A 26,735-nucleotide genomic window follows, 5' to 3' on the forward strand; every position below is an offset into this window, starting at 1 on the left:
CGGGGGCTGGCTCCCAGGGGAGGCAGGGCAAGGGGCCACCCAGAACGCCCCCATCCCAATATCTCTCTCCTGGTGGCTGGAGTCACTCATGGATGGAGCCCAGTAGGGTCGGATTGGGTCAGCAGGTAGCTTGCCCTTTGTCCTCACCGTGATGAGACCATTCCTCGTGGTGGCAGAGGCACTGTAGTGGAGAGACAAAGAGCACAGACTCTGCCATCTGCCACCCAACTTTGCATTCTGGTTCCACTGTGTATGAACTCTGTGACCTTAGACAAGGTGGAGTAAGACACGCCCAGCAGTTGTACTGGAGTAGGTGAGAGGTAGGACGGAGGCCTGGCAAGAGCCTTGGAGCCTTATAAACCAGCAATAGGGGTGGCACCTTTGTTCTGGGGCATATACCACGGGTGCTTACTCAGAACCCATCACTCTGTCTCCCTCACCCCAGCCTGTGGGTCTCTGTTCCCTGTGGCTGTGAGTCTCATTCTAACACCTCTCCTGACATTGCTCCAGCCCCTCCCACACACCCATTTAGTACCGCCTGAAGCATGCCACCCGGTCACACAGACCTTTAATAGCAAGTGAAACAGTAGCAGGTGTCAGAGCTGAGAGAGGGAAAAAAATCTCAATCCCCACCAGAAGGCGAAGATCATTTTCTGCATTTCCATTTAAAGGGAGAAGTGAAAAGCATGAAATCACATGCCAACCAGGAGAAAGAGTTTAAACCAGAATAACCTTGACAGGAGCACTCACCAGCAGCTTCCAGGTCACGGGTCCCCAAACTGAACTCCTGGGGAGAAATGGACACACGAGCAGGGACACACAGGGAGAAGCCCCCAACCTTCTACCCTGAGCGCCACCCCACCCTATGGCCTACGTGACCTTTCCACTTGGACATGCCTCAGGCTCTCAGGCTCTCCTGCTCCAAACTCAGCCTGTCATCTTTCTTCCAAATCTGCTCCTCTTCTAGGTCCCTTCCCACATAATGACTCTTACCCAAGCCAGAGATCTGGGAGCTCCCAGGACTGCTCTCTCTTCCTAATACCCACACCCTACTGCACCAGCCACAGCTACCCAGCATCTTAGCCCAGTCCATTCTGTCCCTGCTTCTTCCATCACCACGGACAATGGCCTTCATCTGGCTCCATCGTCTCTTGCATGGACTGTTGCAGTAGCCTCCTGGCCAACCTCCCCTGAAACTCTCTCTCTAATCCAGCTTCTATTTTGCTCCCAGTATGATCCCCCGCTCCAAATGCAAATCTGATGATGGAAATTCCCTTCTTAAAATCGTTGAGTATTTTCTGGTGTCAGGATAAATTCCAAACTCGGGCTGTCAAACAAAGCAGTCCAAGCCTTGCCCCCAGCTGTCCAACTTGATCTGCTTACCTACTCACCAACACCCACACCTCCCTGCCTGCCCCATTTTCAACTCTTTCCCTCAAGACTTCAGGCTTTCAAACACTCACGACTTTGAAAAGCCTGTCTCGTTGCTTGGTCTTCCTGATGAACTCTGATGAACTCGTCCCTCCAGACCCAGCTCACACATCTCCCATTCAGCCCTCCGTCGCCTCACGCATCTCCTCCATCACATCGGTGTTGCACTTGCTCGGTCACCCTCTGCCTCCTCCACCAGCTCCTTGAGAGCAGGGACTCTGCTTTGTTCATCTTTGGCTACTCAGAAACAGGACAGAACCTGATACAAAAGTCTGAACAAATGTCCAAGGAACGGTCCTCTCTGGGGCCAGGAGAGGCTGTGGAGAGAGACTGGACAGCTCGGGCAACGTGGTGGTGTGAGAGAGGAAAGATGCTTCTTCCCCTCAGGGACCTGGAACCCTGCCTGGGACAAGTCCTGGGCTTCCCAGTCAAGGGGGCAAATGGCGCACAGACACTGAAATCCGTTAGAATAGCAGACGTAATATAAAAATATAAATATTTTTAAAAATATCATGAGAGAGAAATTACTGCCTGCTCCTGAGATTAGAGATCTTCATTTTGTCCTCTCCTGGAGGAGTGTTCTAAACTGGACCAAGGCCAACCAGCTTTCAGGGTCTACAAGTGCCAGGATATAAGGACATCAGAAACATCACTCTAGGGCTTCCCTGGTGGCGCAGTGGTTGAGAGTCCGCCTGCCGATGCAGGGGTCACGTCGGGTTCGTGCCCCAGTCCAGGAAGATCCCACATGCTGTGGAGCAGCTGTGCCCATGAGCCATGGCCTCTGAGCCTGCGCGTCCGGAGCTTGTGCTCCGCAACGGGAGAGGCCACAACAGTGAGAGGCCCACGTACCGCAAAAAAAAAAAAAAAAAAGAAAAGAAACATCACTCTACAAGAAAACCAATTTTTTAATAATTATGTATGGTGATGGATGTTGGATGTTAAGTAGACTTATCATGGTGATCATTTTGCATTATATAAAAATATCAAATCAATATGTTGTGTACCTAAAACTAACATAATGTTACACCTCAATTAAAAAAAAAAAAGAAAAAAACAGAAACATCAGTGCTTCACCAGGAAGTTGAAAGCTGACTTCACTCACTTTTTTTTTTTTAATTGAGGTAAAAAACATTTAACGAGAAATTCACCATTCTAACCATTTTTAAAGTGTACAACTTAGTGGCTTTTAGTACATTCACAATGTTTTATAACCATCACCACTATCTAATTCCGGAAACTGTTCATTGCCCCAAAGGAAACTGTGTACCCACTAAACGGTCACTCCCATCCCTCCCTTCTCCCAACCACTGGCAGCCACTAATCTACTTACTGTCTATGCATTTGCCTGTTCTGACTATTTCATATAAATGGAATCACATAATATATCTTTTGCATCTGGCTTCATTCACTTAGCATGACGTTTTCAAGGTTCGTCCACATTCTAGGATATATCGGTTCTGCATTACTTTTTTAGCTGAATAATATTCCATTGCATGGACATATCACACATGGTTTATCCATTCATCAGTTGATGAACATTTAGATTGTTTCCCCTTTTTATCTATTATGAATATTTGGCTGCCATGAACATTTGTGTACAAGTGCTTGTGTGAACATATGTTTTCATCTCTCTTGGGTATACAGTTGGGAGTGAAATTGATTTGTCAAATGTTTATGTTTAACATTTTTTGAGGAACTGCCAATATGCTTTCCTCAGCAGATGTACCATTTTACATTCCCACCAGCAACATATAAGGCTTCCAATTCACTCACTTTTTAAAGATCTTAGATGTTGAATTCCTAATACCGGGGCCTTTCCTGTAGACCCTGCAAGAATACAACCAATGGGATAGTGACAGTCGGAACCTAAAATCTGAAATGGGGAAACAGCCTCAGGCTGGATCTGAGCTGATCACTGATGCCTCCACTCACCCACCTCCCAAGACTGGCTCCCTGCAGCCGTCACTCGAGTTCTGTGCAGCTCAGAATCACAAGGATGTCATATGACCTGTCTCCTAGACCTATTAGGTAAGTCGTCTCCACTGTCCCCCACTTGCAAATAGGATGAGGAGAAGAGGTGAGTCTAGATCTCACTGGCAAGTAGGAAGGAGAGGAAACAGCCCAAATCCAGGGAACCATTCAACAGAAATTAGTGTTTTTCCCGTGGAAACCAGAACACTGGGGCATCCTCTGCGGTGGGACGGGTGGACCAGCAACAGGGCTCAAGATGGCTGGCTGCCAGACAGGCACAGAGCAGCTTTGGCTACACAGAAGTCTAGGCAGGTGGGAGGTCTGAAAGCACCAGTCACAGCACAGCCTCAAGGCATGAGTGTGAGGGGCAGACGGTGCCTGTGGGCGACAGGAGAGAACAAGGCAGGGTGCTGGCGGGCCCCAGAGGCGGGTCCACCTCCTAGCGCACCACCGTCCCTCCCCAGACCACACCTCAGCAATAAAAGCAACACTCACTGCTAGGTCCTTGAACACAGTCTGCACCCTCAACCCCCATCATGTGCATCACGTGCACACGTTTTCAGCTCCCTGAAGATTCCCGTCTCTAGAAAACTCCGACTTATTCTTCAGGTCTCAGTTCAAGCAGATTGCTTCTAGGAATCATTCCCCCTCAGATGCTGTCGGAGGGCCTGGGGAGAGCAAGGCATCGTTTTAAATCAGGGTTTCTCAGCCATATCACTATTGACATCTGGGGCTGGATAATCTTTTGTTGTGGGTCTATCCTGTGCATTGTAGGATGTTTAGCAGCTTCCCTGACCTCTACTCATGAGATAAACACCAATAGCACTCCTCTTCCAGTTGTGACAACCAAAAACACCTCCAGACATTGCTCTTAGGGGACAAAAGTGCCCCCAGTTGAGAACTGCTGTTATAAATGTTTTACAAATAAACTCACAAAAACTCTATGAAATAGGTCCTGTTAGTATCTTCATTTTAGAGATAAGTAATTTGTGGTGCAGAAAGGCTAAGTAACTTCTCCAGGGTCACACAGCTGGTGAGTGATAGAGTGGGATTTGAACCCATTCAGTCTAGGTCCTATATCCATGCTCTTACTACTGTTAATTTTAGCAAGTCTCAGAACCCACTGAGCTGACCCCACACAGAGAACTGGAGAGGAATCCCCCTTTTGCTCTGTAGGATAGAATCAGAACTGAGGGTCTCCTTGCTTGACCACAGGGAGTACCAGCAAGATAAAACAGAGACTGGGAGAGGGAAAAGGACGAGAAAAAAAGGAATGGAGACAAGGCCAGGGGAACACAAAACTCCCAGGCATCCATGGAGGCTGAGTCTGAGTGGCCTGATGGGAAAAGAGACAAGTCCTATTCTGTACCACCCTCTGCGCTATGGGTGCTCATGACCAGCTGGTAGTAACGCCTCTCCTGTCTCCCTCCTCCCTTCCTCCCTGCTTCCTCTGTTCTTCCCTTCCTTCCTCTTTCCCTCCCTCTCTCTCTTCTTCCCCCCTTCCTTACTTCCTCTTCCTTTCTTTCTTGTTGGTAATGGGCTATGCAGCTGCCTTACCAGATATTGTGGAACATGAGAAATAAGAGTAAATAAGTAAACTGAGGCTCTGAGCTTAATGACGTCTATCGTACACACACCCCTCATCCGAGGGAACTACTAGTAAAGCTGGGATTTTATATCAAGTATGATTGCTTTTGGCTGCAGTTAACAGAAACTAGACTTAGAGTGGCTTCACTAAAAAGGGGATGATTTTCCCTGAAGGGTCAGATGTAAGCACTCCAGGACTGCTGGGTGGTTTCACAATGCTATCAACACCCCCAGGCTCCCTCTGTCTTTCTTCTTGGAATGTAGCTTTCCTCCTTTTGCTCACAAGAAGGCTCCTGAAATTCCAGGCATCACAACTGTGGTCAGGAAGCAAATGGGGGAGGGGAAAAGATGGGAAGGTGAGCGCCAGCTAAGTCTGTCCCATTGCCTTACATCTCAGTGGCCAGAACTGTATCACATGTCCACCCTACCTGCAAGGGAGTCTGGAACGGTGTTTATTTTTAATTGGGCTATAACCACTCTGCAAAAAATATTGGGGTTCAATAAGTAAGAAAAAGAAGAGAATGGATATTGAGGAGGCATTTAGCAGTGTCTGCTATAGATTCCAAAGGCAGCCTTCATTTCACTAGGAAACACTATTTCCTGAGAACCAGCCCTGGAATGGAGATCCAAGCTCTGGAGATAGATGCCTAAACTTGAATCCTGTCCTTCCCCTTACTATCTGTTGTGACCTTGGGCCAATTGCTTTATCTTTTCATGCCTCATTTCCCTCATCTATAAAACTGAGGAAAAAATAACATCCTATTCACAGTGTTGTCATAGGGATAAAATCAGTTAGCATATGTAAAATACCTAGACTAGTACCTGGTGCGTAATAAGTCCTCAATAAATATTAGCCATTTTTAGCCGTTATTATTTACTGAATATCTACTATATGCCAAATGCTCTACATTATCTTCTCCAATCCTCACAACAAATGACACATGAGTTCAGGAGGGGTCCCCAGCCCCACTCCCTGTCATTTCACCGTTTCCTCAGAGTCTTCTAATCCTTAAGAGTTTCTTTAATGAAAATACCTCTAAGAAAGGTCTCTACACCCTTTTCAGCAAGCAGCTGAGCAGTTGGTAGGGGTCAGAGATTAGTAGCATCAGCACACTGGGGTGTCAGACATAACCTCTCCCTGGCACTTTCTAGTAGGCCTTGCCCTGGGTTTAGTTCCAAGTTTTGAGTAAAGATTTAATCTAATTTCTCTTCTTTCTTGCTTGATCTGCAAATTGGCTCGCCCATCCCAGATACTTAGAGAAATGTGTTAATGGCACTCTGGGGATAAAGCAGGGGCTGACACACTCAGGGCTTCCAGTGCTCAATTAGGACCGCGTGGTGGGATGGATAGAAATGCTGGGGTAGAGGAATGTGGCGGGGAGGGGAGACCACAGCCTACAAGGAATTTCAGTAGTTAGCTCCTGTGTAAGGCCAGACCAGGCTAGAGGACAATCAAGTTCAATGCCCCAGACCCAGGTGCTGACTGAAGGGCAGTGATGTCCGAGGCAGCCAGCAGGAGAGAAGGCATTGTTTCTACTGCGAAGGCGAAAACAGATCCGAGTCCCCACTGCAGTCCCTCTGTGCTCACCAAGCCCCCAAATAAACCATCAGATTGGGCGGGGTTGACTCCTGGAAGTTCAGTCTAAACGAAGTTATATATTCCTAGAAGAGCTCTGAAGAATTTAAAGATTCCTGTCCCCATAGGATAAATTGCACTTGTAGGAATATTTCCTACAGAGGTAATGTGCAGAAGGATTTTGCATTATAGCATTGTTTGTAACAGTAACCAATTTGGAAACAACCAAAGCATTCATGAATAAGGGGCTAGTAATTTATGGAATACATACATTTAAAAACAAAGTTGCACATCAGAATTTACTAGCATGAGAAGATGTTGCTGACATGTAAGCAAAAAGCACATTATGAAGCAACATGTAAAATATGTACCACTTATGTGAATATATATATACACACACACACACACACATATATAGTAATACACGCACGCACACACATATATATAGCAGAAAGGCAAGAACATGGGCAGAGACAAAGACAGAGATGTCTGAAAAATGTTCACCAAAATGTTAGCCTTGATTTCTCTGCATAAAAATTTCCTGCAGAGTCAGGTATCTCACTGTTGGAGTGGGAATTTACAGATAAGTAAGGGGAGGAAGCTCAAGTAATCCATACGGTAATGGATTAGAGTTTGCAGCATCAGTATGAACTCATGTTTAGCTTAACATAGATATAGATGGTTACATATAAAAATATTTATACATATGTATATACACACGTATCTATTTCTGTCAACTAAGAGGATCTAGAAGAAATGACACGCCAGTAGCAAGGAGCACATATAGTGTCTAGATGTTTACTTCTAATACTAGTCTCCAATAAAAGGAACCAGGGATTCTTGAAGAAATGACTGATTTGAGGACTAGGGCAAGAAATATACACAATGAGCTGAAGCATCTTGTAGTGCCAGCAAGTAAGAAGGCACTAATAAAGCGAAATAAAAGAAAATCACCTACATTGATGGGTATGTCAAAAGAGCACAGGAGCCAACTGGCAGAACTCCCAAATGGCTACTACTGGAACAATTTAAGCAAAATATAAAATAAAATAAGTATTATTAGATTCTAATCCAAATATAAAATAAATATCTATGAGTCCACACTAATACAAATAAATTCTTGAATAAATTAATCAATGGGGGAAGGAGACAAGATAAATCTCTCATGCAGAAGAATTCTAAATAATTTATGTAGATATTCTGCCCTCAAAGAGGAGAAGCATAACTCTCCACTCCTGAAGTGTGGCTATGCACAGTGACTTCCTTCCAAAGAGGACAGTGTGGAAAGAGAGGGAAGAAAAGAGCAGCTTCACAGTGGATAAACCTGACAATCTTGTCTCAGTCCTGTGATCAAGGTCAACTTCAACAGTCATAAATCATGTTGATAGTATGTATGAATTGATGTGAAAAAAAAATGATGTGAAAAAAAAATGACGCTTTGCTTCTATGACCTTCCTCCTCAACATCCACAACCCCAGTCTCATCTTGAGAAAGATATCAGACAAATTCCAGTAGAGGGGCATCCTACAAACTATTACATATAGGATGGATGAACAACAAGGTCCCACTGTACAGCACAGGGAACTATATTCAGTACCTTGTGATAAGCCATGATGGAAAAGAATATATTAAAAAAGAACGTCTCTATGTGTAGAACTGAGTCACTCTGCTATACAGCAGAGATTGCCACAGCATTGTAAATCAACTAGACTTCAATAAAAAAAATTAAGTTGAAAAAAAGGTAGACATAAAAAAAAAAAAAAGCCTGACCAGTGCTCCTCAAAAATGCCACAGTCGCCAAAAAACAAGGAGAGGCTACCAAACTGTCACAGCCAAGATGAACCTAAGAGACAGGTAAATTAGAACTGTTCTTTAAAAAAGGTTGTTTTTTTAAGTTCCCACAGAACAATTTTTCCCTAAACAAGAATCAAAGTGAATTTTGATCTCAACCTTCACAATACAGAAAAGCAGTAAAAGACTTACAATTAAAAAGCTTTTAAGCTTTTCCTTAAAAGTTTTCCAATATCCTGGATCAAATTCTTACATGGGGTTTAAGGTCAAAGTTCTTGGGCTTTCTCTAGCAAACAGAACAATTTTCCTAAAAATATTAGAGGCAGACACAGCCCTGACTGAAGGGAGGGGCTCAAGAAGGTTGAGGCTTCCTTTTCTGGGATGTCGATGTTTTCCTTAATACACATACTTGTAGGTTAAGTGTGTGTGTCTCAGCACAGCCTTTGTGAGATGGCAAAGCCAACTGTGTCCAGGTACACTTGCAACATTTTCATCAGGCCCTGGTCCATCTCAGTAGTTCACTTCTCAGGCCCCTGTCTGCCCTCGGAACAGACCCATTGGAGCTTTTCAGAGAGGCCGTGGAGTCTCCATACAGAAGCACACAGGCAGTGGCCAAATATTGGTGGTCACAACCTTCAGGGCCATGATTCACTGGGATGGTTAGATGCTTCGCCATGATGATATCCAATCTGTCATAGACTGGTTTATGAGACATTCCAAAGATTCCCCTGGATGCCAATTTAAGTCAAAAAAGAAGGATCTTGAAAGGCTGCACTTCTATGAATCAAGAAGCTAAAGGGGGCAAATGATGGAATTGTTTTATTCCTTCTTACTGATTTTGTATGTATGCAACTTGACGAAGTAGAATTATAGCAAGTTGGTGTTCCTGATGACCCAGGAAATGCACTACAAAATAATTCTTTTGAATGGTCAGAGAGGTCCCTAAAGTTAGCACTAGGATTCAGAAACAAGTCAGAAAATGATATCTTTGAAAGCTAGAAATGGCAAAAATCAATATGCAATGAATGGAATTAGTCCCCCAGGTATTCAACCCCTGTAAGTCATTCACTCTCAGAGATGTTCGGAAAACATATTACAGATAAGACTGGAGTGTCTCCCAAATCCCGTCAAGGGCCCCAGGACTCTTCTGTATTTCCACGGGAAACTACTAAATTCAAATGGACTTTAGCTTATTGAGATAAGCTACAGTTTGGAAAATTGTGACATGCCGATGAAAAATGCAATGGAAAGCTCTACGTGGAATCTAGAGACAAGAGAGAAATAGAAAAGTTCTGGTCAGTGTTTTAAAAATAGGTCTAAGCAGTAGTCTAACCAATTTGTGGTTTCTGGTTGCTAGAAAAGTATCTTTTCCTGGGACAACTAGGGCAACTTCTCAGGTTCTACCAGGGCTGGTCCTGTGAGAGTAGGTAACCCTTTCTCTGATTGTGAGTTCTCCAAGGAAACTTAGGATCTCCAGGGAATACACTGGGAAGGAGGTGATCCAGATAAGCAGACGTAAGAAGTATCCAATTACTAGAAGTCCTGCATTAATATGTTTATAAACCAGTGTCTTATAATTTTGGAAAACATCCCTCCATACTCTGGAACTAGAGCACCTACATATACTGACACAAGTGGGTTCCCAAACCCCAAGGCTGGGGACTCAGATGTGGACTAAGCTGTCCTCACTAGGGGCTACGCCATGAAGCCTGCTTGGGGAGCTAGCTGGCTTCATTAATGCTTCCTCACACTAATCTGGATCTTGATTTTTAAAATAACATCTTACATCTTTAATTCTACAAGGCTATCTGTTTACTTAAGACGCCTCTTAGATTCATCTCCTTTTGGGACTGGCTAATGTTACAGTCAGTGAAGATGGATTCATCTGACTTACCAAGATCTTTCTCTAATTGTGTTTGATTTTTCAAATTCATCTAAGAGCAGCAGGGTTGGAGTCTTTCTTATATGCATTGAACCACTTGGTGGCCCCTACCCAGAGGCTGGGTATCAGTGAAAGAACCGTGACAAGATGTGTTTAGACCACAAAGCCCAAAGCCCAAATCCTTTACTTACGCTGCACACAGACTTTATATCCATTTGTATAGAAATAACCTTCTATGACCTGAAAACAGTACTACTTAATGGACTGCAAATTTTTTCACTTATAATTTAAAAAGTAACACTCACAAGAGACAAACTTGTGGTAGTCACCCATGTGCAGTGAGCAGGCCCCAGTTTCCCTGAAGAAGTTTCATCCATGGAATAGAGAGAAGAACTTGTGTTTTAAAATATGGTTTATATATGAGTAAAAACAATCTTATTTCTCAGTATATGCTCTTTAAAAAGTAATTTGGACTCTTTTCTGCCTTCTTAGACAACAACCATCACTTCTTCCCCACTTTGCCCTCTCCTGTCAAATGTTTTCTATCACAAAGAAATTGCAAAGCTTCTGGTCATATTCAGCATTCTCCTTGGTTTCTGCAGGGCTTCTTGGTGAACACATGCCCTGTTATGATTAAAAACATTTGCCAGCTATAAAATGTCTTCTCTAAGCCTCTCTATAGAAGAATATTAAAATCAAAGCTCATGCTGTTATGAGTTTCTGGAACAATAGTCCTGGAGGCAACAGCTGTTCTTTCTTATTGTTGTAACAGCAACTCTCTTGGCAGCACTGAGATGGGCTCTTATAACTTCCCTGGATGGAACCCACTAAAGTTCAAAGCAGATTCCCACCAATCCCTGACATCTGAGTGATGCAGAAGAGCCCTGTGCAGGATGGGGCTCATGAGCCCCTCCTTCTATGAACCACACAAGAAGGAAATGACAAGGAGAGAAAGAGAGCTCTCGGAGACCTTGGACAACTTTTCTCTTTATCTAATGGCCCCACTCAGAGGCAGCTGCCCAGGCTAGACATTCAGCTGCTTCCTTCAGGCATGACTTCCCACCTGGAGTATCAGGAAGGCCTTTGGTCAGGCGTCAGCACTTTGCACCAAAGATATGCATGGGTTAACTTCCAAAGGAACAAGGCAAGGATCCTCTTTGCTGAACAAACTCCAAAGGAGAACAAAAATGGAGCTTTTTAGCAAGAAGCCTGACTTGACAGGTCTCTGGTTTGCTAAGGAGACAGCAGCATCACTGGCAGGTAAGAACACAGAGGGTAAGATGACTCCTGCAGCTTGAATGGTTCAGACTTCAAAACTAAATCAGAGTATTTGTGGAAGTGCAGCATCAGGTCCATGCTTTCTGCTCATTTCTAAGTGGCGAGATAATCATAGCCCAGCTTTTGAATGAGCACAGACTATTTCTTTTCCTGCTATCTGTCATCCTTGGAAGCCCAATAGATAAACCATTTTAATAGGCTATGGTAATAATATTAAGTACCATTTATGTTTTACATACATTATAATATTAAATCCTCACAATGAACCAATGAAGTATTATTATATCCATTTTATATGTGAATAACTTGAAGACGTTAAGGGATAAATAACTTACTCAAGAATATGCAGCAAGCAAATGGCTCCGGGGGGTTTTGAACCCAGATTGTCTGGGCTCCAAAGCACATGCTCTTCATCATGTTATCTTCCTTCTCTACTTCCTACTCCCTCCTTGCCCAGAGTGGCTGCACCTCAGGAAGAACATAGGCAAACCCTCAGAAGAAAATGACCCCTACAACACACTTTGTATCTATTGCCTGAATATTTTAGAGACTATTTGCTGCAGTGAAAGCCTGCATTGGGCTATATCACACGAATAAAGGGCCTTTTAAAATACCAGCGTCTCAGGGTTGCAGGCGTCCAAAAGAGGCACCTAATCTTCATATACATCTCAGGAATTCTTAAAGTTACAGTGTCAGCCCAAATCCATTTTGCATGAGGATCAGATGAATAGGTTCAGAAACTGGCACAAAACATTTTGAGGACTTCCAGTAAAGCCTGGAAATGAAAAGCATGTATTTACCTTTGCTTCCCAACATCTCTAAAATGACAGTACAGAAATTTAAAGGAATAAACCATATGGATATCGAGAATGGGAGAGGAGACAACAGAAGGCAAGATGATGGCAAGTGAATGGAAGAGTGATAACTGCAAACCAGAGAAAGTTGAAACCGAACTGCCTTCAGAGAGATGGCCTGTGAGAAGTAAGCTGATTTGTGCTGTGGACCCTAAAAGGCTTTGGGTTCGAAGGTAGGGATGAGGAGTATGGGTGGAAACAACCTGATGGACAGAGGTCTTCGTGAGAAGCATTTATCCCGCAGCTCTGTCCTTTCCCATACCCTACTCCATCAGATGGTCAGCCCTCCTCTACCTACTACAGAAGACAAGACGTATATCCCTTGGAGGAACTGAGCCAAAAAGTTCTCAGGTTTGGAGAGACAAGGTTCAACAGAAGGCAAAGCACTAAATGAAAATGGGTAATTCATGAAAGTCTATATACTGAATAATGAGACTCCAAGCCCTGTCTCCACCCCCTCCCAGGCTTACAGACAGGTGCTTTGGAGAAAATGAACAACATCAGAGAAAGACTTACCTATGATGACATTTCAGGGCAGCTTAACAGAAAGGCACCGCTTCTGATTTAATTATTTCATTAAAAAAATTTGAGCTTCTCATTTTGAAATAATTTGGCTTACCAAAAAAGTTGCAAATATGGTATGTAGATTTACCATAGACTCTTCATCCATTTTTCCCAAATGTTAAAATTTTACATAACTGTAGCACACTTATGAAACACAGGAAATTAACATTGATACCATACTATTAATATATAGACCTTATTCAAACTTAACCGAATTTTTCTTCTCTGATCTAGGACCTAATCCAAGACCACACACTACACTTAGTTGTCATGTCTCTTTGGACTCCTGCAATGTAGGACAGGTGCTCATTACTTTTTTGTCTTGAATGACTTTGACACTTTTAAAGAGCACCGGTCAGCTACCTTGTAGAATATTTCTTCTCAGCACATCATGTCAGGAAGCATACGATGTCAATATGACTTGTTACTGGTGATGTTAACATTGATCATTTGGTTAAGGTGGCGTCTGCCGGGCTTCTCCACTCTAATGTTAATCTGTGTGATTAATAACTATATTGTGTGGAACAAAGTATTCTGTCTCCCAACACATTTTGACCCGCCAAGTTTAGCATCCATTGATGCCTTTCCTTGTAACAGTTATTACTGTGGTGCTTGCCAGATGATGATTTCTAAAAATTTCCATCATTCCTTCCACATTTTTGATTGAAATTCTAGTCAGAGCTTTCTCTTCTCCAATTATTTATTTATTTATAAAAGTATTTAGTTACATCAGTATGGACCCATGGATATTTATCTTATTTATCTTATTCTATTCTATCTTATCTATCTTGTTTTACTCTCATTATTTATTTTGTTGTTCTAATTGGACACTGAAAACTTTTCTAAGCTGTCTCCTCTGTCCTTTTAACATGTCTTTTTTGAGTACTTTCTTACTTTCTGGCGTTGCAAGATATTCCAGGGTCATCCTGTACTTTTTCTAACCTAGCCCAGAAGGAGCCATTTCTCCAGAGAGGATTGGCTGCTTTTACTAGAGAATGATATTTAAAAACTAGGATTGGCACTAGGCATGCTTACTGCTGTTGGGGTACATTCCGCCTAGACCCTCTCAGGGACAAAGCTAGAAAATAAACGTATGGACACACATACGCATACACACATCTGTATCCTACGGTTGTTTCAAAAATAGCAACTCAAATTTTAGATTAAGATTGATGTCCACTAAAATCTGCTTAAAAGAGGAAGAGCTGGAGAAGCATAATACAACAACGGCTCAACTCCTCAGGCCCCTCAATTCCATGAAGTTATAAAAGCTCTTTGATATACTTTTACAGGGAACAAATATGTGAAAATAGATTAGTAACTCGAGCAAGCTGTCCAGGGTTTCTTCTTAATAGCCATCTTTCTTCGTGGCTTCTATTCATACTATTTACATAGCTTATGGGATATCTTCATAGGTTCAAAATTCCTACCCGTAAAATACTTACTAATTACAAAGGCAAAAAGTAAAACTTTACGCAGAAGAAGCCTGGCAGATACCTTCTTAATCAAATGATCACAGAGAACATTGCCAGTATTAGGACAAGTCAAAGTCATGCACTCCTGATAGGATACAATGAGAAGTGCACAGCAGCCCTTCTGTGATAGTCCTACCAAGGATGCATGACCTGAACCTAATCAAGAGGAAACATCAGACAAACCCAAGTGCAGGGAAAATCTACAAAACAACTGATGTGTATTCTTCTGAAGTATCAAGGTCACAAAGGAAAGACTGAGAAATTGTCCTAGACTGAAGGAGACTAAAGAGAAATCACTAAAGGCAACGCATGATTCTGAACTGGATCTTCTGCTATAAAGGACTTTATTAAGGAAAATGTAAAAACTTGATTGGGGTCTGAGAATCAGAGGATAGTAATATATCAGTGTGAATTTTCTGATTTTGACAGCTATATGGTAGTTACGTAGGAGGATGCCCTTGTTTCTGGGAAACATACACTAAAGCATTTGGTTACTATGGCATTTTCATGTCCAAAACTTGCTTTCATATGGTTTAGGGAAAAAAGTTCTTACTATATCTGCAACCCTTCTCTAAGTTTGGATTTGCTTTAGGATTTGAAATAGCTAATTAATCAAAAGAGAGAAATCATGAGAGAAAAGATTTTTTTTTTAATACAAAGAACCCCTGGAAAGGAAAAAAAAAAAGTCACATACTCTTTATGAGGCAATTTTTAGCTGAAGAGGAGATCATTTCTCTTTGCCCAGCCTCAAATCAATAAAATTCATTTTTATAAGACAGTGACTGAAATGTTCAGAGTTGGGAAAGACACACATCAGTCAAAAGGAGTTTTTTCAACAAAGTCCTGCCATTTCTACTCAAGATAATGTTAAATTATAATCAGAAAATGCTCATACTAGTTTCTCAGCCTTTTTCTTTAATGAGATTGTTTCTTGAATGGTGTCAAATGTCAGAGCAGAGATTTGAGACCCACCTGCCACTTGTCCTGGGAAGGCTGTATGAAAGAGGATAAGAATAAGGCTATCCGTGTATCTTTACATAGGATATAAGAGATATAAAGGATAATGGTCCAAGGATAAGATGTGTGGACACCAGCTACTCACTGCTGCTCTTCTGGAGGTGACCTACCTCTTTCATATATACTCAAAGATGTTTAACAGGGATGCCATCCAATTATAACTTTTTCTTTGTAATGTGGGGCTCCAAGAGGTGGATGACTTCTATTTTCTAACAGAGATTCTACAATGTATTGATCACACAAAAGCTGTCATGACATAATGTACAACAGGAAGAATAAAGTCCCCCACTCATCCCTGTTTGATTCTATTCTTCATTTGCCTAGGCTTTCTCCAGGAATGGAACAACATAAGCCTTGCTGTCCTAGAGTGTCCTAGAATCAATTCCCCAAATCCATACATTCCCAGATAAAGGAAGCTACTGAGAGTCTCTGTCACGCACACAAAGGAAGAGAATCAGAATCAACCTAATGACACGTACTGGATTCCTGTCCCCAGTTTTTGCTCCCTCAGCCCAGTACTTTTATGCCTCCAATGCACAAAATGCCAAACATACATGGTAGCCCTTGGCATTTAGCCTAACCTGCTCCTTAGCTGGTGAGCTGGGCTGGAAGAAGGTCAAGTGGCCCTGCTGGCTTCTTCCCCAAGGCTTACATCCTGCCTGAGGCCTCGAATTCTGGCTGCTCTGTTGGTGAGAAGCAGCACAGAGAGGCACAGGAAAAGAGGGCATTTCCCCCTTGAGCCTCGAACAGCTGGTCCAAACCTGTCCCTCCATGTTTTTCCTCCTCGTCTGTTCCATTTTCATCCCTGCTTGCAGTACACGAGCAGGGTGGCCTCCTTCCAAGCAAGAGGCTGCCCAGAGCCATCTTAGCACAGCTTATCACAGCCTGGGGTTTTGGGGCTGGCAGTGGAGAATTATGCCCTCCCTAGAGACTGGAATGTGACCCTCACAGCTGCCCAGAGCTGAGCTGTGCATTGGTGGCTGCATGAGAACTTGAATGGTGCCAAGTAGAACTCAGATGCCACCAGAGGCTATGCCAGGGAAGAGAGAAACGTGGGTCTCAGCAGTTCCACTGTCTGAGAACTCACTGTCGAATGTGGCTTCTGTTATCCTCCTAGTTGTTACCCTTTCGAATGTGCTTCTTAGAGTTAGCATGGCCTGAGGAAGCACAGGTTACGATGGAGAAGGCTCTAGCCACATCAGTCCCACCCAGATGGAAGTCCTCTGAGTCACGCCCCAGCAGCTCCCCAGGGCCATGGGAAGTACATGAGATTTGTCAACAAGGTGTCACTGCCTTTGGACAGCTCCAGGTCTTCTCCTCATTAATGTGATTCAGAAGAACATCCATTAAAGTTATCTGTACACCAAGAAAATTTAAACAGCATTCATGATGCCTCTGCTCTATCTGCCCTCAAACAATCAGTATCATTGAAAGGAAAGAGAAAGCCTTTCCAACTCCAGCAAGTGGATTTTTAAAATTTCCATCCATCCTCAGTTATTTTGCCCTGTGACCTGACCGAGAGCAGCCTTGAGGCTCACACTCCCACACACCCCACCAGCCATCAGGGATATATATTAAAGTTTGTCTTGACCTAATTCCACTCCAAATTTGAGAGCCTTTTGGTACCTTAGGAAGTCCTGAGTCACCTATCAAAGTCTCAAGGTTAGATTCCCATTGTAGAGAAATTATTCCTTCCTTAGTTATGATAAAACTCTTCCAATTGGACCAGTGTCTAATTAGGCACTAACTAGAGTGACTTCTCAGCTACCAAATATAGGAATCAATCAGCTCTCCTTCCTTCCCTATGCCTATGAGCAATGGAGCCAGACTGCTTGTTCAGATCTTGACTCTGCTACTTGTTAGCTGTCACCTTGGACAAACCTCTCTATGCCTCAGTTTCCATATCTGTAAGATAGAAATAGTAATGGTTCATAATTCATGGGATTATTGTGAGGAGCAAGTGAGTTAACATATGCAAAAAGCTTAGCACAGTACGCTGTTAAGTACTCAGTGCTTAATGGGCTATTATGGGTTACTATTATTATATAATAATATAATAGGGGCTATTATTATTATTACATGGGCTATTATTACTAATAATAAAAATATGGGCTATGGGGCTTCCCTGGTGGCGCAGTGGTTGAGAGTCCGCCTGCCGATGCAGGGGACACGGGTGCGTGCCCCGGTCCGGGAAGATCCCACGTGCCGCGGAACGGCTGGGCCCGTGAGCCATGGCCGCTGAGCCTGCGCGTCCGGAGCCTGCGCTCCGCAACGGGAGAGGCCACAACAGTGAGAGGCCCGCGTATAGCAAAAACAAAAAAATATATATATATATATGGGCTATTATTATTATTACACAACCATGGCCCAATTTGGTAAAAGGTCTTCATATCTCAAAGTGCTGTAAGAGTGCTTATATCATCCTTAAAAGGCAATAAAAAATCACATTCCCCCTGCACACCAAATAATGGCTTCCCTTCCAGTACTGATACTTGTAGGCAAGTTATTTCAGTAAACTATTTTCCCAGAGGTTGTTGGTCTTTATGAGCCCAATGAAGCTTCTTGAGGTAACAGTAACATTCAGAAATAAAGAAGATTTATCTTTTCTCTGGACCTGCTTCTCCAATTCTGTTCCCTCTTTGACATCTTCATCTGAATTTAGCCTCCAGGGAAACAAGCTTAGTCTGACCTGGCCAAGAGCCGACAGCTAGAAATAGCCCTCATGTGTGGGAAGAATCACGTGGGGTTTCAGTCCTGGATCATGGTATATCCCTCCCTAGGATGCCAAGTCCAATCCCATCTAAGTTCCCCTCGGTACTGCTGGCTGCTTGCAGTTTTTGAAAAGAGACAGTTGGCCACAAAGGAGGTTCTGACTGAGTATAAGGCTCTTTGTGGCCTTGGCTTCCAGGAGTTTGGGGGCATGTGGTGAGAAGCTGGGCTGGGCTTTATTCTCAAGTAAAGGATCAACTTCAGATCCGGCTTTAGCACTAGTTCTAGACAGGGCTGGCCTCCCTGTCCTGCCAAGCTAGGAAGAAACGAGATGAAGAAAATAGTGCTTTAGGATAGCAAAAATGCCATTTGTGTGTAAGGTAGAAAGACTGGATCTGAAGACAGGGAGATGGTCCAGAAGGGAGAAAAATGGGCCAGGACCAGGTGGTGCCAACAGTAAAAATGAAAAGAAAGGACAGACATGTCTCAATCCACTCAGTCTGCTATAACAAAATACCACAGACTGGGTGGTTTATGAACAGCAAACATTGATTGCTTACTGTTCTGGAGGCCGGAAACATGAGATCATGGTGACAGCATGGATGGATTCTAATGAGGGGGTGTCTTCCAGGTCTTGGCCTTCTCGTTGCATCCTCACATGGCAGAAGGGGTTTGGAAGTTCTGTGGGATCTCTTTTTTAAGAACATAAATCCCATTACTGAGGATCCCACCCTCATGACCTAATCACCTCCCAAAGGCCCCCATCTACTAATACCATCACCTTTGGGGGTTAGGATTTTAACATACGAATTTTGTGGGGACACAAACATTCAGACCATAGCAAGATGAAAGAAGGTCCCAAGGAAAAGCAATCTGAAATACTGGTTGGCCAGCTGGATGTGAAGCAGCGGGAGAAGGAAGATTTAAGAAAGCCCAAGGTTTAAAATTTGGGTGGTTAAAAGAATCTGTGATTAGGAGGAAGGCCCAGTGATAAAGCTGAATGATAAGCTGCTGGGTTTGATGACATCCTCCTGTAAAGATCCAGTCAGCAGCAAACTTGGGGTGAAGAAAACAGTCAGAGCTGAGAACTCAGATTCTGCAGTAACTCACATACCTTGTGAAGCTGTGAGAATGGGTGTGTTCTCTGAGGGAAAGAACATAAAGAGAAAAGAATGAGAAATTGCCATCCAACATTGAAGAAACCTCTAGTCAGGGCAGAAGGAGGAATGAGGACTAGAAGGAGGCAGGGAAGGAAAAGTCCAAGAAGGAAGAAGTATTAGGGTTTTTCAAAGAAACAGAACCAACAGGATGTGTACCTAGAGAGAGAGAGATTCATTTTAAGGAAATGGCTCACATGACTATGAAGGCTGGCAAATCTAAAATCTGCAGAGTAAGCTGCACGCTGGAGACCTAGGGAAGAGCCGATGCTGCAGTTCAAGTTCAAAGGCCATCTGACGGCAGAATTCCTTCTTGCTCAGGGACCTCACTTTGTTCTCTTAAGGCCTTTAAATGATTGGATGAGGCCCACCCATATTATGGAGGGCAATCTGCTTTACTCAATGTCCACCAACTTAAATGTTAATCTAATTTTAAGAACACCCTAAAAAAAAAAACCCTTATAGAAACATCCAGAATAATGTTTGACCAAATATATGGGCCCAGCCAAACTGACACATAAAATTAATGATTATAGAAGATGAAGCCCTGTCTTTAAGGAGACCAAGGAGAGCGTTCTAAGATAAATAATGATGGTCAATCATGAGCACTATCTGAGAGGCTGAGGATTATGAAGGAAAAGTCCAGTGCATTCTGCATCTGGGGATCACTGCTAACCAACTTTCTCCTCCTATTAAGTGTAAGATACTGGTTAAGAGCGTAGGCTTGCAGCTAAAAAAATTCTGGGAGCCCACAATTACTCAACCATTACTTGCTATGACCCTGTACAAATCACTCTCCCTCTTTGGGGCTCAGTTTTCCAACGTCTAAAATAGGGATAATTGTACCTATTTCTTAAGATTATTTTGAGCATTAAATGAAATAATACTCTTGAGTGTCTAGTACATACTAAGTACTTGATAAAGAGTAGCTCATACTCTTTAATTAAATTAAATCAATTATTAGATTATTAATAGATTAGTATTGCCATCATCTTGATCATTATTATCTTCATCTATCCCAAATTCTGAGGACACAATTTAGAGTAGAAAGACTAAATGGATTAAAGACTAAAGGAGTCGTTGAAGAGAAAATGACAAGTAAGGAAAAATGTGTGCCTGCACTGGATTGCAGACCCAGCATTCTACACTGCAAACCAGTCCTGAGACCTGAACCCTTTTGATTCATTCCCTCTCCTTCATAAGCAAGGAAACATTTTCAGTACTAATGCACTGACTTCTCCCAACCCTTAGGTTAGTAACAGAACTAGAGAACAGACCTTTTTCCTCTACTTTGTGCCTATGTCATCAGATCAGCATGTTCCCAGCTCCTATGACTTAGCCCTTGATTTTGATACAGTTCCTAGAAAACTGAGAATGAGGGCCATAGCGGACTACATCTCCCCCTCCCCAGAGCAGTGCTGAGGCAAATGAGGAGGGAGCAGGTATGGCACTTAACACTGCACAAGGCAGGCATGGATTCTGACTCTTACATTTAGCTCAGGGTTCCCTGACAGTCAAACTGCCTTTCCTTTCTTCTTTCAGCCCAGTGGAACATGGGTTAATGACTTTGTCCAAAGAAACAAAACAAAAGACTCAAATCCAATGAAAAAGATCTCAGAAACAAGTCAGGCATAAATAGCGTTCCAGAAACTCTACAACTGAATCTTTTTCATTGACAAATGATCCTGCCATCATTGTAGATAGGGTAACATATCTAATTCCTATAATTCTATATCTTTAACTGAAGCCTTCAGGAGGTCCTTTGATGGAAAGAAAGATCAATGGGACTGAAAGGAATATATTCCACTTTATTCGCTCTCTCTGAACTCAATTTCTCACCAGGTACTCTGATAGCTTCCCTCTTCCACCCCTGCCTGAAGCCAATTCTCATTTATTCAACCCTAATGAAGAACATGAATCCAGTGGATTCACCAAACACTTAACCTAGTAAAGACCTCAACTCCCTTCCCCAAGCAAAACTCTTCCTCTTGGTAATTTTGTTTGATGTTCTTCATCCAGAAGAGAAAAAAATAAACTGGAGAAAGACCAGAAAGAGAAGAGGTGGAGAGAAGATTGAAAGGCCCTGAGAGTTCACAAACAAGAGAGCCTGCTTCAGTGTTATAAAGTGCCAACCACACTTGATTTATGCTCAAATTAGGCTTTATTTGGCTCTTCTAAGCAAGTACCAGCATTCAAATCATTCAATTAGTGGCATACCCACTGCCTACTATATATTGCATGATGCTACACGTTGCCAGTATGAAGACAAGACATCATCTTGGAACTAACGTTACTTACTATGTGATCTTGGACAAGTTATTTAATCTCCCTGTGCCTCGGTGGTCTCATCTGTAAACGGGTATAGTAACAGAGTCTACCTCAAAGGCTGTGATGAGAATTAAATGAGTTATTATGTACAAAGCAATTCAGTGCTATTGTAGAGATAGTATTAAAAGAGCATAGGGTACTGGAGAACAATTCCACCAGGACCTTTAGGAAGGATATGGTACTTGGACTGAGCCTTTAAAAAATTGAGTAAGGGTTTAAGGAGAATGGAAAAGCATTGGAAAAGCCATCCTAGAGGCGAGGCCTACATAACAATGGCACAGAAGTAAAAATACGCACAAGTCACTGGCTGGTAAGGGGCTGGAGCAGGAGAGAATGGGAAGGGGTAAGCTGATGGAACCTCGGGGCTCCTATCTCGGGCTCTGCTGGGCCGGTGCCTGCAGGGGGAAGGCTGTCCAGATGATGTATGGTGCTCCTGCTACAGGGAAGAAGCAGTCCATGACTGAGTACAGGAAGAGCAGCCCTGGAAGAGGAGCGGGGAGCATCTCCCATCGGCTCCCATCAATTCCCTCAGAATCTGTTCCCATGACTTCCCCATGGGAGGGGCAGGAAGGACGGAAATGGTGTTTAGCCTAGGATGGGATGCTCTTCCAGTTCAATTCAAACAGTACTAAACCTTGGAAAGTTTCTGAGTGGAGCCTTCTGTTTTACAAGTTTTCCTCCTTCTGGGCACCACCTTCATAAGCAGCCCCTACCCACAGCCTTCCCTCTGCCCCTCACTTTTAAGAGACCCCCAGCACTCCAAGGAAGGAGCAGCCCAGGTGAGGTAAAGCTGGGAAGACCATGGGGGTACAGAAGTGACCTCAGCAGCCACAGCATCTGTCCTCTCACAGGGAGACCAGACTGTCCAGGAACAGAGAGAGGCAGAGATCAGGGAGAAAGACAGAGATGGACATAGAGAAGGAGGAAGAGAAATGGAAGGAGACAGATAATCAAAACCACAGAGGGAGAGTCTGAGTGTACCCAACAACTTCTGTGCTGCATCTCACAGTGCCTTGGCGCTCAGCTTTGCAAAGGTGTAACCTGCGTGGAGGTGAAATAGTTCCCTCTCCACCATCACTCTCAGTGGTCCGCTGTGGAATTTGTGCTCCTGTCTCCTGACCTTAGGCTCTGTTAGATTAAAGGCCCCAAGTCCCGGGGGGGGCCATAGTTGGAGTTCTACTAGAAGCCATGATTGCCATCTGTGCATTATAGATTTCTCATGCCAATTCACGAGCAGGCAAGAAAAGATGTTATGACGTTGGCAGCGGCGGGGGTGAGGGCGTGGGGGTGGAGGCCAGGCAGCTGGTGGCCCTGACGACCACGAGGAACTAGGCTGCTGCTCTACAGTGGGAGGCAGGAAGAAGTGTGTCTGGAACCCAGGGGGTCTCCTGGGATATCTCTCAGGGCTTCCTGTGCCCAGTGGTCACTGTTAATGGGGCCATTTGTACAGCCATGGAAAGGCTCAGAGCCCTTGGAAAGGAAGATCTGGGCCATCCCAACAAACTAGCTGCCTTGACCCACCAAAGTGTTTGCTGAGATGAAGGAAACATAGAAGATGTGGTGGGGAAAGTGGATAATGAATCTTCATCGAGGCCTTGGGACCAGTTATAAGATCACAAACCATGGCATGTTCCACTAACCTCCTGTCCTAAGGCTATTGCAGAGATGGCAGTCGGCCAACACCTTGCAGTCTCTGTGACAAGTTGCACTTGATGGAGACATCACTAGATCTGTGCAGTGCACGGGAGGTCTGGGTCTTGCATCTTGCCTCACTCCTTCCTGGCCCACTTTCCATCCTGCTGTTGCCGTGGTGACCACCTTTGCACAGGGGTAAGCTGAGAGCATCCTGCCTCAGTTGCACATGCCTCAGGGTTTCTTGGCTATGACAGCATGGAGCCAGCTGGATCTCCAAGAAAGTGCAGTCCTGAAGCTACTTGATGTATCTCTTTCCCTTCTGTCACTTAGGTGGATATTTCTGAGCACATTCTGTGTGACTCTTCAGAGCATCCCAGTGGCGTTGAGCCCCAGTGGCCTGCAAGAGTGACTCACTCAAGAATACCCACTGTAGTGGCCTCCTGGCCTTGCCTGTCACATACTTTCCAGTCCCCACTCCTGTTCCCCAGGAATCACTTCCCCACGTCAGCTGCCCGCACCAAAGCTCTTCGCTCAGCTCTCCTCTGAGGAAAACCCAGACTAAGACACACACTTGGTAGGGGAGGACGAGACAGAGAAGAGAGCCACAAAGGGAGATGTAGAGGTAAATAGAGCCAGGAAAAATCATAAAGGAGAAAGGTCAGAGAAGAGGAGAGATGCTTCATATTCCCAGACTAATCAAATTCCCAGGTCAGTTTCTGGGTCAGAGAGGCAACATCGAGTTTAAAGTGGGAAGGAGAGGCCAGTGAGGGATATGAGTGGGGAGGGAAAACTGTTACAATTACAGAGAACACGCTACAATCCAGACCTCTCACCACCTCGCCATCCAGCTGCCCAGATTCCACAGTCATGTCTCAGAGCAGCTCTGCTGCAGAAGGGACTGCTGGGAGAAGCAGAGCCAAGGACACCTCCAGGGAAAGGCATCCTCTTGGAAGGCAGTCTGAAGGGCCAGGACATAGATGTAGGTGGGCTGAGCCACTTCCTTCAGGGAGAAATAAAAGTCAAGCTTGGGAGACCAGGCCAGTTTCTGGGGGTGGGAGCTGAGTCATAAACAGGAGACTGAGTCAGGGATTAGGAGCAGAATGGGAACTGGAGGGACACTCCTGAGCACAGGCAGGGATAACTGTCCATCTCTGTGGCTTCCCTCTGCCTGTGTGAGGGCTCCCACAAGGGTACAGAGGAGGGTGGCTCAGGGTCAGTGACACAGGAAAAAGCAGTCACTCCTGCCAACAGCTCAGTGCACTACTCCAAAGATATTAATGCAGTGTTCCTTGAAGAGTATTTATCCAATAAATATTTATTAAGCACCTACCAGGTGCTGGGCTCTGTTCTAAGCACAGCAGGGAACAGATTCCCTGCCTTAATAGAGCACACAGTCTTGTAGGGGAGACATGATGTCTTACTGTAAATGATTCTGAGAAAATTCCCCATAGTGAGTCTTACCTCTGCTGACTCAACTCCTTTCCCTACACCATGAGTCTCTACCCATGGCAGGCTTGTGTGGGAGGGAATGCGGAGTAGGTGCAGCCTCAGGGTCCCCTCAGGATCCCTCTGAGGCTCCAAGCCCAATCCCTCCCTGGGGCGGGTCAGTCCCTGCCTTCCCTGGGTCGGCTCAGCTCTGGTACTGACCCCAGCCCTGCAGATTTAGCCCCGTTGCTCCTGGGTCACACAGTGCATAGGCTCCATGGGGTGCTGCATGCCTACCCTGCTCTTGGGGCTGGATTCATTTGCTGCCCTGAGCCTGTGGCTCAGGGATGAGTCCCAGGTGCCCCTGAGCTGCAACCTCTGTAGTCTGGGCTTGTTCCTAGTTGCTCTGCTGGGACCAGAGCCCTGCCCTGAGCCCCAGCTCCCTTAGCTGCATGGGGAAACCATACCTGTCCCCTGCTCTTCAGTACCCCCAGCTGCCACCTGGTGTCATGCTTCAAAGAGAGGAACCTCTTAGAACCACAAGGCTGCCACTGCAGACTCCAAGGACCATCCCAGGTACCTGGCTACTCCTGATGCCACACCTCGCCCCTCAGTCATGCTGAGTGGCAAGGCTGCTTCAGATGGTCTCATTTCAGGGACTTTTTCCTCGCTTTTCCCTCCATCTGCCCCACTGACTCCCAGCCTGACTTATGGCTGAGCATGCATGGATTTGGAGAGCAGCAACACTTCTGACCAGGAAGTGAATATATACATGTGTATATATTACAAGATATAGATAGAGATAACTGAAACCTTTTTCTAATATAAAGATCCAAGTCTTTGTAATGGTTTTAAATTACCCCATTTTCTATAGCAAAGTTACACATACACACATGCCATATCTTAAACCTAAGATGACAGGGTGTGAAACTGCATCTGGGTTACTATATAATGAAACACTTCAATGATACTCCCAGAAATAATGCCTTTGCTCTGAACCACTTTTCTTTTTAGTATTTAATGTACATTATTACCACAATTTTCATCTGCTTTTCAGAAATACTCTTCAAAATCCATTTTCCTTGATGTGAAACTAAACCCAAAGAGCAGGGGTCCCTGTCTATGTTGTTAACAAGTATTTTGAGATTTCTTTAGAGATGCATAACTCCACAGAAATGAGCATACAGGCCTATGAGATGCTGAAAAGGTGTCACGTCTATAAGGATACCTCTGGGTATAAGTTGAAATGAACACTAGGGGGTGGGTGGTAGGGTTCTACTCTTAGAAGGGTTTGTTTGTTGTCTGAGACAAAAGCACTCACAAAGGTGAAGCCAATAATAAAGCAAATGACCAAAAAAAATTTTATGTCAATTGAGACTAGGTTTTTCAACTGAAGTGAGAAAAACACAACTCAAAATAACTCAATCACAAAAATGTGTGGAGAGCGGACAGTGGAGTGAGTTTCAACATACCCAAGTCCAGGAACTCAAAGGGAAGCTATCATATCTCTCTCCCTCTCCGCTCTATTTTTTGCAGTGTGGTAGCCTCAGTCTCTCTGATTGAAGAAAGATCTTGGCTGCAGAACATTCTAATCATCATCCCAGTAGATCCCAGGACATTGATTGGTCCTGTTTCAGTCACATGCTCACACATGTCCAATCACTGGGACCTGAAGGATGGGGCACTACGATTGGCCAGATTCTGGCCACATGCCCATAGCTGTGGCTTAGTGGACCAGAGCACCATAAGTAGTGTAGAAAAATGGACATTTCCCTAAGGAAAGGGAGAACCAGAAGGAGGGTGGAAGGGAAACCAGGCAGATAAAATAATACATACCTACCTCAAAATTCAATGCATTGGTTTTCCTCAACTTACACTTAACCTCTTAACAGTTTCTTCTGACCTCATAAAAGTGGAAAAGAGGATTTACCTATATTCATATATAACACAGACAGAAGAATGAAGAGAGACCCAGAGAATGCTCCAAAATCTATCAGTCAGCATTCTGCTTCCAGAGAAGGAGCCAAGTTCAAGTCATAGGTGATGAATGCAAGC

This window comes from Monodon monoceros, unplaced genomic scaffold (genome assembly GCF_005190385.1).
Source record: "Monodon monoceros isolate NGI ecotype Baffin Bay Population unplaced genomic scaffold, NGI_Narwhal_1 Super_Scaffold_21, whole genome shotgun sequence".
In the NCBI taxonomy this organism is placed as follows: domain Eukaryota; kingdom Metazoa; phylum Chordata; class Mammalia; order Artiodactyla; family Monodontidae; genus Monodon; species Monodon monoceros.